Here is a 13964-nt window from a genome sequence, read left to right as displayed (position 1 = left end):
AGAGGAGTGCTATCAGGCAGTAGAGTTACATTGGTAAACACTGACGGCCCGAACATAGAGGATCCAGGATTCTTCTGCCTGGTATCCGAGATATTAGGATGGGAGACACTCCCATTATATGGGGTGAGCGACTTTAATACAATCTTAGATCTACATATGGACCGATCTAGCACTACATAGCGTGATTTATCTGGTGCAGCCAATATGATCAAGCAAGTGATTAACCAATTGGGACTCATCAATGTTTGGAGGAACGAACACCCGAGAATGGCCGAATATACATATTACTCTATGGTTCATGATGTTATGTTGCGGATTTGGCTTCTGGCTGCTCTCGGCCGGTTGAACGCCACGATTGCATGGCAGCAGAATTTTACCTCGTACCCTCTTATCTCACTCCCCGGTGATGATATCACTGGAGCTTGGTAATATAACTTGCTCCAACCCTAGTGGATAATGCCACGGTCCATGCTCACGGATGGTGCACTGGTAGAAGATATACAGGAGAAACTTGAAGGTTTCTTTGAGACAAATGAGGGGACGGTTCCAACCTACGCCATAATCCGGGAGATCTTTAAAGTTTGGCACAATGATTTCTATTATGACAGGGGTATTGAAGGCCACCTGGTGTGAGCTGGTGGAGGTGGAATTCACACTACGCAGGTTAGAGAAAGAATATGGTATAAAAGAAAGATAAATCTCTGCTTGGGGTGATAAAAGGTAACCTGAATAAATCATTTTAACTTGCGGACCAAGTGATACGCTATATGACCAAACCTACCGAAGCACAGCATTATGGTGAGGAGGATAGGCCCAGACGTTTGCTGGCAAGAATAGTGAATAGCGAAAAAGGGATGGTGCCCATCAGGGGAATTGAGGGAATAGGTGGGGAGGTTTTGCAACCACTGAAGGGATTAATGAGGAGCTCATCCGATACCATAGTAAGCTGTGTGCTAATGCAGACACTTGTACGGAGGAAGAAATTGAACTATATTTACAAGAGATCCCCCCTCCCGGATCTCCCAGCGGAGGTCAGGGTAACACTGGATGCGCCCATTACTGTTGAAGAAATAACTAATGCAATCGCTATGCTCTCTTCCGGTAAGGCTACGGGACCTGATGGATTGGGTTTAGAATTAAACAAGACATACAGTAACATCCTGGCACCACACCTACTGAGGGTTTGGGAAGAGGCACTGGTGAATGGGAAACTCCCACCCACGCTTACAGGGGCAGTTATATCAGTGTTGCCAAAACCAGGTAAACCAACGAATGAAGTTACATCTTACCATCCATTGTCACTAATTAATACTGACACTAAAATGTATGCTAAAGTACTAGCAAATAGACTCCTTCCACATTTGACATATCTTATACACCCGGACCAATCAGATTTTATTCCAACAAGATCCACAGCCCTTAATCTACAGTGCCTTTTTGGTATAATATTGCAGAATGATCAACAGGCCCAAGCAGTGGCAACATCTCTTGATGCAGAGAAGGCTTTTGACTCTGTTTCCTGGAATTACTTGTTTGGGGTACTCAAAAAAACTTCGGGTTTGGGGGCTATTTTGTCAAATGCATGCAGTTCTTATACACTAAGCCGACAGCTAGAATAAGGACTAATGTGGTTCTCCCTCAAGCATTCACACTAGCACGAGGAACATGAAAGGGATGCCCCTTTTCTCTGCTGCCAGACGTGCACTTAGGACTAGTTATGGAAGAGGTGGCTAGGTTTACTGAGTACTCAGACTATAAAATAAATGCTACTAAATCTAAACTGTTTCCACTTACGGACAGCACTAGGGAACCAGTTGACCTCAAAGGACTTAGATGGGTCCCAACAAGCTTTAAATACCGGAGTGTGATGGTATCAAGTACACAGCAGACACTAGAAATATCAGCTCCCTATAATAGCAAGGTCAGTCCTTGGAATTGCCCTGCCCTCCCTCCCACTTATGACATCGATATACGGATGTCCTGGGACCCAAATAAAGAAATGGTATTGGGCGATTTATTTCCAGGTGGAAATTTCGTAACGCAAGAATTCACAGCAAAACTGGACATGAACCCAAGTTATTACAATATTTCTGAATTAGGGGTCCAGTGCGCCGGAGATGGCCATTGTTTCCACAGGAGCCAGAATCATACATGGATGTGATAGCAACTAATTATATATTGTGGGAACAGGTGTCATGGCTTTATAGGGCCCTACAGGTCACTCAGGCCCCACGAAATACAGCAAGGCCCACATGGCAGAGGGATTTGAATATGAGTAAAGATGAGACTAAATGACTAAAGACTAAATGGCGTAGATATTGGGGCTCATTATGAGATGTGCGGAATGGGTTTAACAGCGCCAGTAATGGTGCCGGTGCCGTTAAACCCACTCCGCACTATTACGAGGTTCCCTCACGGGACCCGCTGTGGACATCTGGTTTATCCAGACGTCCATATCGGGTTCCTCGATGGAACCAGCGAGCTAACAACGGGCCCATTATGATCTCTGAAGTCCCCTAGTGATGTTTATGACCCCTTGCTCCCTTGGTGCTGAAACCAATAACAGGGTGGGTTGTATTTTGTAGTTTGCTAGAACTGTCTGTTGTAATAATAATAAAATAGATATTTGTATACAACCTTGACTGGACAGTCCCTTTTATCATTGGTTAATAATTGTATTTTTGCTGGGTTGCAACTAACCAACTATCCACGAACTTGCGGAGATAAGCCTGCCGTTCCGTCTAAGTTACCAAAATTGGACAAAGAGGTTTATAATGTACTTTTGTTTCCAATCTCTTCGTGTACTAGAGGTGTGGGGCTGATTGATGGTTTAGAAACGCATATTCATGCCTGGACCACTGGTGCCCCGGAAGTTGATTCATCACACTAATTCTTCGAATGCTACTCCTGATAAGACCTCCCTACGCTTGCTCCTCCGACGTGGCCCCAGTACCTTGGTGCGGCCTCCCCGATTGACTCACGTTACCGTATGGTAATTTTTAAATACTACTCCTGATTTTACTTCTTTGACTGTTCACCGATTGTGAGTACGTACACTGGCGTGGCCTATCGAGTCGAATCTTGTAACTGCTCAGCTTTTACTCAGCCTCATTTGGGCTCGATCCATTCAGCACACCCATACCTTTGTTCCTTTCACACTCATTGGCTCACTTGTAGTAGCCACCTGTACCTCGAGGCGCGGCTTTTGCCAGACTGTGAACACACCCACTTTGTCTTTATGGTCACCTTAAGTAGCCCCCCTACCATGAGGTGTGGCTTTGAACTTGGCCAGACTGGGCACATACCCACTTTGTCTTGGAGCTCACCTGAAGTAGCTCCCCGTACCATAAGGCGCGGATCTGCAGATTATGTTTTAACCATAACTACATGTTCTCGCATGTTGTTTTACGGTACTATTCACTTCTGTAACCAGCGCCTAGAGGCCCATGGGCTTTGTACCTTGCTATACATGTTACAAAATAAGTAGGTGGAACGGGCACATAGGCAACACCCTAGGTTGTGTTGGCGAGTCACAGGTAAGAGACACAGACAGCTGAGGGACACGAGACAATGGTCAGAGAACTCGATAACATCGCCAACAGAATGCAATGTGTTGTACTTCCTCACAATTGTGAACAGAAGGAGTCGAAGACGTATTGCCCTGTGCGCTACTAATGTGAGCGAACTACAATCTGCGAGAAGAGCAAAGAAAACACTGCAGAACATGTGTGATCCACGAGAAGACGAAAGCTGGTGGTAGCCATGCTCCCTGTTGACGTCTGAATGTCAAATGGCTTAAAACGTACCCACAGAGGAACAGGGCAGCGGGGGGCAGAGCAAGATCGTATGAGGACTTATGCTTATTGTGAGACTTGATGCCTATGCGTGAGGCTTTGTGCTTGTGTGTGAGGATCATGATCGCGTGTGTGGGGCGGTTTGTGCTCCGGGATTGAGGAACATGGGAGGGGGAGTGTGTGTGTGTGGGGATGGGGGGGTAAAACGGTTTGTGTACTGATAAAATGTCAAATTTGGGGGGGTGTGCCGTAAGAAACTTGTGTCATTTGTGTATCCTAGAATTTTGGGTGATGCTGTGTTAGTGTGTAATCACTGTGTGTTGTGCATATCATCTTTAAAACCCTATCCATTACACACAGATACCTCTCCAACTCAGCACCTCCATACCAGTCCCAAAAGATCTCGAAAGCTAATCCCACCAGACCATCCAGATCAGCTTATGCACACAGACTGGTTCAACCGAAATTCAAACGAGGCAGAGGAGGAGGCTCATGTGTCCTGACATGGCCGCCAACCAATGGAACTCTCTCCCACCTGCTCTGAGGGCCGATAAATCGTACTGGGCCTTTCGAAAAGCCCTGAAAACCTGGCTGTTTGCATAACACTGTTGCTTGGGACCCCTAAGTGCGTGAACTCTTTACTTCCTCTCTTGCGTGCAACTGGTTATGTAACAGTGCCTTGATGCCCTCAGGTTTAGGCACTTTATACTTTGAAAAATAAGTATAGCTTCTGGTTTGTGCAGGAAGTGAGAGTAGCTTCTATTCTATCAGGCGCCCCAACCAGCACGTCAGTTGCATGCGGTTCTGGAGTAAGCCACCAGGGAGGCACAGGTTATTTCGGCTCAACGGAGTATCAGTGCAGAGAGAGCATGCTGCATGACAGAAGTAGAACACAAAAAAAAAGAAATACAAATATTAATAATATTCAATAAAACGACTAATATACTATTAAAAAAAGGCTGCTGAAACAGCAGGTTCCCTGCACAAGACGGGTCAATAGGGACTCAAGCCCTACAGCTCCCCACAGCGTGACTGTGACCAGATGGGTGATCAGGAGTCTAAGCTCAAGTCCTGTTGCACCGCCTTGCGTTGTATATAGATAAGCGATGTTGACTCTGAGGCGTCTAGCCAACAGTTGAACCCTGAAGACTTGCAGATGGCTATGAGTTTTAAGAGAGTGTTGGGGAAGTCCATGGATAGGTCAGTGTGCAAAGCAATCAGCGCAGGGCTGAAGCCCATGAAGGAGAAGCTAGTTCAGGTGGAAGCATGCCTGTCCTTGCAAAAAAAGGCAGCAGTAAAAGGAGGCGCAAGGGAGCACACGATAAGAAAAGCAGTGATAACGCCTCAGCGCACACAGCCAAAGCGCAGAAGAGAAAAGCGCTGAAAAGCCGATAGATACGAAACAAGAAGTGCTTAAGACGTTACGGAAGATGTTTCTTGGAGGGGAGCAAGACTATTCCAAAAAAGGTGTACAGGTAAGCTCCCCATCCTCATCAGAGAGAGAGTAAGTGAAGGGGTCCTATGCTGAGCATAACGATACCCCGTTATCAGAAAAGAGTGACAATGACATCCAGGTCATGGATGAGTCAGACGGGGAATTCAATGAGTCAGACGGGGAATTCGATCCCGAATCGCTAATACATCCCATGTCATCGGAGTAGGAGCCTTCGGCGAAGACTGCAAAGAACTTAAGTAAACACCTGAGAACGCCCCTAGGGAGGGCAGCTCGGAACAAGCTCAAAGCAGAGGGTCCAAGACCACATTTGAGGAAACAAATGGTTGCAACACTGATATTAGATAGCAAGATGGTGACTTGGTTGACTCACACCCTGACACAGCCCTCTCTAACCTTCATCTCTCTATCTCAAACACTCTGGATGTCCTTGCCCTCGTCATGAAGATCTACTGTAAGTGGTTTGAACCCAGCACTCCACCTAAGTCAATGCCTAGTATGGGATGCCCAATCGAAACACTTATTTATATATTTTTATGTCAAAAGTTCTTTTATTTCTGGATGATGTACCCTTATATAACACCCCTCTCTTTGAATCCCCCGGTCTCACTGAACCAAGTAATAGGTTTGTTTTGCAAAGTTAAAAGATTAATTTGAAGAATTGAACAATATATATATCACACTTTTATGAATATGAACAATATCTGAATATCACACCTATGAATATTTCTACAATGATCAGCAATGGGTAGTGTTACAATAATCAACAATCTCTCTCTAATCAATTAGGAGTAGGAATAAGAAGAACAATGTAGCAGAGAATAAAACTTTGTGTGGGTTCAATGAAATGCAATGATATGAAATTAATGCAACACAGAAATGAAACTTGATATGAATTCAATCAAAGACAATGTGATCACTCTTTCCCCCTGTTACCACTCACTCCCACCAATATGCAATATGAATAGATGGAATGAGGCACACAGGTTTCAGGAATATGCAATCAACAATGCAAGTTCAATCCCACTTCCCCCAGCAAGCTTAGAGAAAAACAGGAATGATTTTAAACAGGTCAAAATGCTTTTAATTGGGATTTGAAATGAATGGGAAAAATGCCAAAAAATGACTTTAACTCGCTGAATAGGATTCAGGACTAGTGAGAGTTGCTTTGGATTGGTTCAGGTATATACAAGCAATGATGTTTGAATGATTATCAGATTGAAAACGAAATTCAGAAGTTGAATGCAAAAAATAGCTATTTTTATATGGAGTGAAATTGAGCCAAATGCAAATTCGCGGCAACTTTCCGCGTGTGAGAAATGCGATTACAGAAAAACTATAAGGGGTTGTAACGTGTTAGTTTGTTTTAAAGCTGGGGATGTTAGCTTCAAAATGACATTTAAATTTCGGTACTAGCATGTACGGTTCAAAGGTTACAGAGGTTTTAGGAAAGGTAGATTTTTCTCAAAAGAGTCAAGATTTTAAAATGAAAGATGCGCTTTGGAAGATTAGGAACAAAGATTTCTTAACACTAGAGAGTCTATGGAGCCACACGCTACACGACAGCACAGCCACCGATCCAGAGGCGCCTCCGGATGGTTTCTATCTGCACGAGATGCTTGCCTTTCTCCAGCAAATATATTAGCGCCAAGATGATTATCACTACGATTAACACAGAATTATATGGATTAGAGAAGGATTCAGGATGGACACAAGAGATTCTACAATTCTATGCTAAATACTCAGAACTATGGTTTGGAATAGAAAATGCCCATCAAGATCTGGTCAAAGGTATTGGCTGGAATTCACTCGACATAGGACAGGTCTCAGGCGCTTGGTTCTGCTCTCAGCAAGGCACTCTGGTCTGCACAGCCTCTTGGACTGGATCCGACAGGTGGGTTCTGGGTACAGCTCTGCTCTACTGATCTGGATCTCGGGGTTCTAGCAAGGGTTCTTGGCCAGAAGCAGCAAAACAGCTCAGCCAGGCTGTTGGATCTGTTCAAGTCCCATCTTCATAAGAGTTTTGGTTCCCAAATGACAATTTTTCGCGCTTTTGGTTGGTTTCTCAATGTTAAATTTATACAAATGTTTCCCCATACATGCACATACCCTCTGGACATATTCTTGTAAGTTTTCATATTTTTGACATAATCACAACTGCTACAAAGTCCACATTTTGATAGTTCAGTCTCCGAACATCACAAAAATTCCAGAGTAGTTTCTACTTGTGAGCAATCTTTTCATTTTAATAATCTCTAAATTCCATATTTTTGCCAGTTCGGTACAATTTTTTTATAAGTCCTTTCCAAAACAATATTTTCTGTGCTCTCTGAATACACACAATGGTTTGTCTCCGCCTCCAAGGTCTTGGCTGGGCTAAAGAGTCACCTGGGCTTGTCTTCCTGCCAGGGCTGGTTTCTGTTCACACCCAAATTAGCATTTGCTAGCAGAACAACAGGCCAAAGTCCCCCTCCCAGTTCCTTTCACACCAGCCTGCCAGTTTTCTAGCAGAGAGCAGGGGGAAGGATTCCTTTGTTGGGTAAAAGGGTGTGGAATGTCTTTGAAGCCCAGTGTAGTTGGCTTTAATCACTTTGAGAACCAAGTTTAACAGTTTTGTCCTAAAATACAAATTACATTTTTAACAAATATCCACAAATCTCTTAATTTCAGCCTTCTTAAAATATAGGGATTGAATTATAGCAACCCATCTTGCTTTTGATAGGGAGTCTCTCCTTTGGCCTATTTTGATTCAATGTACAACTTTAAAATGACAGGTTTAGAGATCGCCAGCTTCTGACAGAGGCGAGTAGCGGTATTGTGCCCCTTTTTGACATATTTTTTTCAAGGAAGCATCTTTAAATATGGATTTTGTTGTGATAAAATATGTTTCTGCAAACATTGTGCTCAGGTGAATTCTTTATATACAGTGATGTTTCACACCCAACAAGAAAGTTGGATCTCTTGTGATGTTTCAGAACCATGATTTTTGCACTTTTCACAGCCAAGGAAAAACAGATTTTTAAAGCAGCTCTGTGTTTCCCTTGCAATGATTTTGCTCTGTGGGCAGCCAAATGATGTGTTTTGGCAGTGGTCTTCTGTGTTACCACTGACATGGGCAAAAGTGGATTGGCGGCCTATTTTTCAGGTTCTCCTGCGCACTTCTGGGTGATTTTTAGCGAACACCATGCTTTCCGGCGGCCATTTCTGATGTTTCTGATGCAAGCAATGCACAGTGATGTTGCAGGGCATGGACTAGTGGGTTAGAACATCCCACAAGCCCCCCTCTTGCGATTTGGCGTTGATCGACCATCAATGGGAATTCTCAAGACTGGGATGTCAGTCTCCTCTCTTTTGGTTCCATAAATGGCAAAGTTCATCATCTTTTCCTCCATCAGGGGTGGATCGGCCGGTTCTCCTCGTCCAGTCATGATGTGAGTATTGAGCGATACTCTGGGGCCCTTGGATCTTTGCTCCCGGTCCCTGGTAGTCCTCCTTGGTTTCCGATTCCAGGGTTTCCAATCCTAGGATGACAAAGCAAAAACATTTTTGTAGACATTTCCCCACCACTATTAATGTAGTGGGGCGGACACATACTTTTTGATAAATCAGGACACATTTTTATATTGTATTTTATAGACTATATATGGAATATTTTATAGTTGGAATTTTATGGAGCTGGAATGACCCCCTCTGGGGTTCCAGAAGACTCCCCCAGTTGCTGCAGAGTGTGCCTAGGATGGCAACACTTTAGTTGGTTAATATGGATCCACTTATCTTCACCCTCTGCCAAACTGCCTTTGGGGATGCAGATTTTGTAGGCGACTGGTGAGTTTTTGTCTACAATTTCTTAGTGGGTCTTCATGCTGTCGGCTGATCTCTCTAGATTTCGCTGAGCATAGGCAAAAGCATGTTGAAGGTGTTTTCTTAGATTTTCAACATACTCATGAGTTGTGGAGGCATTGGATCAATGTCTGCTCTTGGGTTCTGTAGAGCAGATGCTGGGGATGCACCATACTGCGTCCAGTCATCAGATCAAACGGTGACATTTTAGTTGCAGATGAAGGGGTAGATCTGATGGCCTTTAGGACAAGAGGTAATCGAATATCCCAACTTGGCCCAGAATCTGCCACAAACTGTTTTAATATGCTCACAATTGTTTTGTTGTATCTCTCTACTATACCACTAGAGGCTGCCGATAAGCAATATGTAGCTTTCTTTTGACCCCAAGTATCTCCCACATCTTTGTCATTACTTCGCTGGTGAAATGGCTACCTCCATCTGACTCAATCGTTAGGGGTAGTCCAAAATGCGAAAACGCAAAAATGCGAAAAGATGTGGTTGATCATCAGGGCAGCTGCTGTTTCTGCCTTGCAGTTTGGGGCCGGGAGACATTCCACCCATTTAGTAAACAAGCATATCACGGTCATCATGTACTTGTTTCCCCTAGAGGAGCGAATCACGGGCCCGATAAAGTCGACTCGTGTGTGAGGGATGTTGGCTGAAATTGTGCACACACAAGACACCCCTTCAAGTATTGGTCGAGGTCCTGCCCCATGTGTGGCCAGTATGCAACCTCTCTTAAGATTTCAAGTGTTGTATGAAACCCCCTATGACCGGCAGTGGCTGCATCATGGCGTGACTTAACATCAGGCTTCGGAATGAGGTAGGGACCACCCACTGATCATGGCCAGCTAGGGATCTCCTTACCAACAAACCGTCTTGGATTCGGAACATTTTTGGACATTTCATCAACACTCTGATGTCCTCTTTCCCTATGTAATCGGTATCCGTCAGGGGAAAGTTCTCAGGGTCCTCAATGTGTTGATAAAACTTACCAATTATTGGATCCCCTTTTTGAGCCGTAATCAAATCAGCATCTGAGGTCCAGTTGAGAGATCATTGTGAGCATTTGTCTGGGACCTAGTGATAGCAGTGACCTGGATCTCCCCAACAGGGACTCGATCTCAATTAGATCCCCTTGGATGGCCCCGGTTTTGGCCAGCTGATCAGCTAAGTCGTTTCCAGTTTTGTCTGGTCCCTCTACTTTGGAATGACCCTTGATCGTTTTCCAGTAGATGGTCATCCCATTTGAGGTGACCAGATCATCAATATTTTGAATTAATTTCATATGTTTCAAGGGTTTATTATTGGCACATAGCATGCCTCTGGTTTTCGAATTAACCAGGTGCACCACGAACCCGTTCCGTACATAATCCGAATCTGTGATTATGACCAGTTAGTGGAGTTGATGTTGGACAGCAGTGAGGATGACTTGATGCACAGCCATCAATTTTGCCACTTGACTACTTCAGGGACCAATCCTGTACCCAGCGGAGGGTTCTGGGGTCTCATTCACCCATGCATTTCCTACACCAGCCACAAGTTCTTTTTCCCCGTTGTTGTCAACATGGTAAGAGCATCCATCCACATAAACAGTGGGCATTCCCTCACACTTGTCTTCTTCAAAGACTTTGTGTAGGGAATTGAGATATGCCTCCATGTTGTCCTTGATTTTTAGACTCTTGTCCTCGAGGCAGTTTTCTCTGGCACAATCATGCAAGTCAGCCAGAACTTGCGCGAGGGGACTCTTCTTGTTTTGGCCATATCTGACCTCCACAGGAAAGTCTTGCATTGACAGAATCCAGGAAGTAATTAGGGAATTACTCACATTTCCGGCCCGGATTCTGTCACTTTGGAGATATTGCAAAGGCTGGTGTGGAGTCTCCAATATGATGTGTTCCCCCTGGATAAACGGGCGGTAATTCTTCAATGCCCACACCGTTGCTAGGAGTGCCTTCTCACAATCGTTGAATTTTTCCTCCACAGAGGATAAAGTTTTACTCGCATAGGAGATTACTTTATTGGCCTTGTCGTGCTTTTGGTATAATACTGCAGTCAAGCATGTATTAGAGAACCCTGTCTCCAAGAAGAACTCCTTGTTTCTGACAGGGTAAGCTAGGCAAGACGCTTGTGAGAGGCTTCTTTTGAGTTGTCCTATTGCCTTGGCTTGTTATGGACCCCATTCCCACTTGACCCCCCCCTTTCAAAAGATGAATCAGGGGTCTTGTGATCTCTGGTTAGCCCTCAACGAACTTTCTACTGTAATTAGTCAGTCCAAGGAGGCTCCTTAGCTCCCGCAGTGTTGTGGGGTCTTTCAATTTCTGGAGTGCTTCCAATTTCTTTTCCTGGGGATAGAGACCCTGAGGAGTAATCTCATGCCCCAAGAAATTGACACGGGTTCTACACCACTGTGCCTTTTGAAAGGAAAATTTTGCTCTGGCAGCCCTCAACTGCATCAGAACATAACGGATCTCCGCTATATGTTCCTCCACAGTTGAGCTTTTGATGAGAACATCATCTACATAGGCCAGGTTACCCCTCTCACCCAGGTCGGGCATGGCCTTATGTAGAAAAATGTTGAACTCATTGCCGGAGTTGATGTAGGGGGAGGCCGGTTCCATGTGTACTGCTACCCCCCAAAGGTAAAGGCCAGCTTGTATTGGTCCTCCCTCCTGACAGGTACAGTCCAGTATCTATTTGTCAGGTCTATTGCAGTGAATACCTGTGGCCCCTGGATCTGGGCCAGCCCTTGGTCAATGTAGGGAAGAGGCCATCGGGAAGTATGGACCCCTTTGTTGAGCTTCCTAAGGTCGGCGCAGAGTCTCCACTGGCTGTTTGGCTTCAATATCCCAAGCACCTGATTATTGAAGGTGCTGTGGACTGGACAAATTACCCCACCGGACTCAAGGTTCTTAATTATTTCAGTAAGGGACTCCATTGATGCGAGAGGCAAGCGATATTGCTTCACAAACACTGGAGTCATGCCAGGGTCTGTGGGAATTGTTGTTGTGTGGATGTAGGTGCGACCACAGTCATATGAGTCCACCGCAAAGAGATCGTGAAAATCCAAGAACACTTGTTTCAACTATTGCTTCTGCTCCAGAGTCTCACAGGCATCAGATAGGTTGACTCTCTCTTCAACCGTCTGCCTGAAGCCTGGAAAGACTTCTGGTTTTGCTATCTCAGCGGCTTCCTCCAACTGGGTGGAGAAGTCCCTGGTCAGAGTGCTAATTTGGACTGGTGGCTTCAGGTGGGGAAGGCAGTCCTCACGGAGCTGGAAAATCACCTCATCCCTCCTGAAGTCACAGGTCACCTCTTCCTTGCCATAAGGGCAGGAAGTGTACACCAGGAAGTTCCCCCCATGCCGGGTAAAGATCCTGTCTGGTGTTGTGTTGTCATCACTGTCACTGTCAAAACAGTCCTTGGGGATTGGTCCTAACAGTTTTTTCCCTAAATCAATGGAAACATGTCGGTCATCAACCGCCATTCCAATGATGGTGCCTGCGGCTAGAGTGATACTCTTTAAGTCGCTGTTATCCACCTCTATTGGAATGGTGTCATGTTCTATATTCAATAGTGGTGTTAGGTTTACCCCAACCCTTGCTGTTGGAGAGAAGCATTTAGATGAATATAGGCATCAGGGTTTTTCAATGTCTGTCCTCTTTTAACTTTCACTTCCAGTGAGAATTGTCGGGTCCTTTCTGGGATGGTGACTTCCTCTCCAATCTGAATTTCAACTGCATAAGGCAGCAGTTGAGCTGACCTAAATGCTTTCTCTGGGTCATCAAAGCCCATGGGATTATCCGCTAATCGGGACCAAGTTTTGAAGTTTATTAGCTCCAAACTAATGGCAAAGCGATTGAGAATGCCACTGCCTAAGTAAAAGGCAGCAGTGATGTCTCGCACGACCCAACAATTATGCACTATGCTCTTGTTGCCTATGGAGATTTTGAGCATACACCTGCTTGGCAGGAGATGTTTGGAATTGGGTGTTTCCAGATCCATTTCCCATTTGTCTATCAGTTTGAATGTGGGAATGGCTGGATCTTTTGGGAGTTGGCGGAACATGGCTTCGCTGATGAAGCTCTTACCGTTGTTCACACAAACTCGGGCGAGAACAGAGTCCTTCCCTTCATTTAACTGAACAGGTATGAACAACTGCTCTCCAATTTGCTCAATATCAGCCAGGCTCTGAGCTGATGTCACATTTTTCTGGACTATCGGAGTGGGAATGTCTGATTGTGGATTGGTAAAGAATTTCAGAGTGTTTCCTTCCAGTGTGGAATGCCACCTTAGACTGGAAGGAAGGTTGATTTTCAGAAATAGAGAGGACCCCACATTACCAGTTTGTTGTCCTACTGCTATTACTGTCACGTCTGGGATTTGGTTGTTCTGGAAGTGAAATTCTGCTTGGTCAGATTTTTGTTCAACCATGTGGCATGTGCCGTTCAAACTAACATGGTTGACACTCTGTTTTAACTTTATTGGTCGGCTAGTCTGGGTCCAGGGGACCTTGTTCATACAATCTATTAGGGGTGACAACCATCTCAGGAGGTCATTCCCTAGTAAACAAGGGGTGCCCTCTGGAGTCACAACTATGACCGGGTGCTACACCTTGTGTCGCCCAATTTTGATGTCCAAATCCATAGTCCCCTCGACGGGAATTTCCTTCCCGTCAAAGTTCTGAAGTTGTCCAGGAAGAGGGGTGAGAGGAATTTGGTATTTCTCCCCCCTTCCTGAATTCAGTTTATCAAAGGCCTTTTTGGACAGAAGGGTAGCTTGGGATCCAGTGTGCACCAGTGTCAAAAGTGTACCCTGCCCCTGTATTTGTACCGGGGCATAGTATTTTCCCTCCTTCTCCGCAAGGGGGCACAGAT

The sequence above is a fragment of the Ambystoma mexicanum genome, chromosome 8, assembly GCF_040938575.1.
Source record: "Ambystoma mexicanum isolate Mex_15411 chromosome 8, UKY_AmexF1_1, whole genome shotgun sequence".
NCBI lineage: Eukaryota > Metazoa > Chordata > Amphibia > Caudata > Ambystomatidae > Ambystoma > Ambystoma mexicanum.
This window is presented reverse-complemented; position numbering follows the sequence as displayed.